This window comes from Malurus melanocephalus, unplaced genomic scaffold, assembly GCF_030028575.1.
Source record: "Malurus melanocephalus ecotype Western Australia unplaced genomic scaffold, MMel_1.1 scaffold_1637, whole genome shotgun sequence".
NCBI lineage: Eukaryota > Metazoa > Chordata > Aves > Passeriformes > Maluridae > Malurus > Malurus melanocephalus.
The window spans coordinates 6,015-9,835 of record NW_026624869.1 but is presented as its reverse complement, the minus strand read 5'-3'; positions in this window follow the sequence as shown (position 1 = coordinate 9,835).

The following is a 3,821-nucleotide window of genomic DNA, read 5'->3' as shown; positions in this document are numbered from 1 at the left end:
CAAAGGCAGTGGGTGCACGTGGCTCCAGAGGCAGAGAGGAGGAGGTGAGGCACAGGGGAGGGCAGTGAGCACAGCACCACCAGCCCCAGCYGGGCAGGACCCCCTCCCACCCCCAGGGTAACCCCAGAGCTGGCCAAATGTGCTGCCAGGCCCTGTGCCCTGTCCCCAGCTGTAAGGAAATGCTGCTGCCTGGGGAAGGATTGGGCAGGACAGAGAACTAACTCCCTGTGAGCACCAACACGAGGGCAGAGAACCTACACCTGCACCAGGAGCTACGGATGGGGGCAGCTTCAGTCACCAGGGCCCCAAACGTCTCTGGGGTACAGCACAGACGAACTGGAGGGGCAGGGCAGGCCAMGGGTGGCTGCTGTGGCTACTTCTTCTCCTGCTTCTGCTGCTGGTGGGTCTGGATGGTGATGGCTGCCCTCTCAGAGGGGTCAATGACCTTGCTGTCCTTGCGGCCATCAGGGGTCGTGTCACCTGTGGGGACAACAGAGCATCACAGTGAGCACAGAGGGTGCCAGCAGCCCTGAAGAGGCTGCACAGAGCAGGGCAGGGCTGTGGCATCACCCCCATGGCATCACCCCCGTGGCATCACCCCCGTGGCATCACCCCATGGCATCACCCCCGTGCCATCACCCCCGTGGCATCACCCCCATGGCATCACCTCCATGGCATCACCCCATGCCATCATCTCCATGGCATCACCCCCACGGCATCACCCCATGGCATCACCCCCATGGCATCACCCCCCTGGCATCACCCCCGTGGCATCACCCTCATGGCATCACCCCATTCCCCAGACATCCACCCCCATTCCCCTGCTGCACAGCTCACAGCACAAAACAAAACTTCTTGGGCTCGCAGGGACATCTCCAGGCCAGAGGAGCAGGGAACGGGAGGCAAAGCAAAGCCCAGCCTCCCTGGCAGTGCTGAGCCCTCTATTTACACAGCTCCACTCCCCGAGGGCCGCAGCTTGCCCACGTTTAATCACCACGTATGATGCTCGCTTACTTTCGCGCACACAAATAAGATTAGAAAAAAAAAGCCCGGCCCTGCGCAGCAATAAAGCTCTCACGCTGACAAATGGGAGCCCTCCCCGCTCCCGCTTAATGTGGCATTAGGGAAGTATTGTGAAATTCAACAGGAACTGCATCAAAGGCACTCAGCAGTGCTCCTCTAAGCCACTGTGTCACCGCTAAGCACCCCCCGAGCAGCCATCAGCAATCCTGGGGCCAGATGCTGCTGCACAAACTCACCGCTGCCACCTGAACCCATTTCCCTCCCCAGCCCAAAGAAACTGCCGAGGAAAAGAGAAATAAAAGGAAAGAGTGGGCTCCCTCCTGCCCCACTCAAGCTGTGAATTCTGCCCAAGCCAAGGGCAGAGGATGAGGATGGGCACTGCTGGGCACTGGGACGATGAACCCCGGCTGTGAAGCTCTGCCAGAACCACCCCTGGCAGCCCCAGCAGCCACAGCAGGGCAGTGAAACCCCCAGCCCATCAGCAGGGCAGTAAATCCCCAGCCCAGTACCCACAGCAGGGCAGTGAAACCCCCAGCAGGGCAGTGAAACCCCCAGCCCATCAGGAGGGATGGCACCCCCAGCCCCCACCCCCCGTTATCCGCTTGGCACCGAGAATAGAGCTGCTCAAATCCTCTTTGCTGAGCGCTGCAGAGCCTGGGAGAGAAGACCAAAGAGAGGAGGGGGTGGTTCCAGGGGGTTTGCTCAGAACATGGGCAAAGGGGGCTGTTTTGGGGGACAGAATGAGCATGAACCCACCTGAGTGAGTGGGGCAGGGCTCCTGGGGGAGCAGGGATGTGCACAGACACACAGGGGGTGTTAACATTCAGCCCTGCTTCTCTGGGGGTGTTAACATCCAGCCCTGCCTCACCGGGACCTTCCCAGGCTGATGCTACAAACACCTTAACAAATATCTCACCATCAAACGCCCCTTAATAACATCACAGGYAGATTTTTGGAAGGAGAAAGAGGCCGAGAATGATGCAGGTACTGCAATGCTCCATGCACAGCCCCAGCCATGGGTTTCACCATTACTTGGGTTGTTTGGGGTTGTTTTTTTCTGCTCACACTCACCTTTCTCTCCAGAAAGCGAGTAGATGCTGTTGTGCCGGGAGTTCCTGCCTCTCTAGAAAGGTAGAGAAATAAAATCAGATTTAGTTCCACCCCAGCAGAGGCAGCAAGGGCAGCCCCTTTCAGGCCAGCTGGGAAACTTTCCACTGTCCATTCCCTTCAGGAAATTGGAACATGCTTACTGTTGTTCCCTTAAAGAGTACTGATTAATTAATCTGCATTTATGAAAAGAGCCCCAAGGAGAGGCAGGAAACAGCTTTGCATCCAAAGTCAGAGCTGTGAGATGCTCCAGCCCTCCTCAGGATGGATGTTGGCACAGGCTGTCCCCACTGGATCTGCATTTCAAACCAGGAAGGAGGTTTGAACCTGCAGCTTCTGGGCTGCCAGCTCTTCYAGTGGCTATTCCAATTTCTACAAATAAGCTTGAAATTGTCTGCAAATGCCTCTCCACCATTTTCCAGCTCACCCTGCCCTCGTGGCACCCCATTTCCCCCGCAGCAGGCACTGCCATGCCCCCAGAGGGGCTCTCACCTCGCTGTCGCGGCTGGTGCGGCGGCTCTGGGACACGCACTGGATCTGCCAGGGCAGGGGTTGGTACACCAGGTATGGCAGGGGCTCCTCACGGAACAGGTTGGTCCCCAGCTGCACACACATGGAGAGTTTCCAGCAGGGAAGAGCACGGCACAGGGACAGAAAGAGCTGCTCAGCCACAAGCAGAGATCACAATTCCCTCTGGTCACTCATTTTGGGACAGCGCTGACCCCATGGATCCCCCAGGGGGGTTGGGGAGGCTCARGCCATTCCCAGCAGGGCAAGCAGACATTTCTGCCCCCTCTCCCTGCCCCGACAGAGCAACAACAACACAGGAGCCACGAGCCCTCCCTGCAGCCCCGACTCACCTGCCTGACCGCCCTGACCACGAAGAACAGCGCTGTCATCAGAGTGCCCAGCATGGCCGGGGTGTGCAGGGGCTCCTCGGTGTCCTGGGGAGGCTCAGCTCAAGCAGCAGCACCCCGGGATGTCCCAGAGCCAGCACTGAGCTGTCCCTCGTKTGCAGGCACAGCCCAAGCCCCTTAAGGAGCTTACAGCCCCTGCTCAGGTAATCGGGATCTGCCCTTTTGCTCTCCTAATCGCCGAGTTTCTCCAGCAGACACACCGCTGGCATTCCAGGAAAGGCAAATCCTCTGYTCCACGCACACAGGCACGGCAGGAGCATGGCCAGAGGGGCACAGCCCAGCCTGGCTCAGCTCTGCTCCGTGGGAATGGTCTCAGCAGGGTCACAGCACACTCAGGAGCATCCCACACATCCCAAACAGGATTTGGGATGTCTCAGAACCACCCTGAGCTGCTCAGCACCAGGGTAGGACCTTTTTCCCCACAAGTGCCTGCCTGGGGCAGCTCCCAGAGGGCAAAAACACCAGTGCATCTCATGGAACGGGGCTAACAGAGCCTGGGGGTGGTTTGTTCTCTTTTCCAGGACAAATCCCTCATCCTGCTCCCCCCGTGCCTCAGCAGCCCCTCCAGCTCCCACCAGCTGCTGCRAGGAGATGGGAACAAGTGATGGAAAAGAAGAGCACGTCACCAATCCCTCCCAATTCCTGCTGAGAGCGTTACTCAGCCATCCCAGCAGCACCAGCACGATGCTGGGACAATTCCTGGCTGCTCCCAAACCCACGGGAAATCAGCAGCAAGAGCCAACCTACAGCTGAGAYGTTTTGAACAGATCCCAA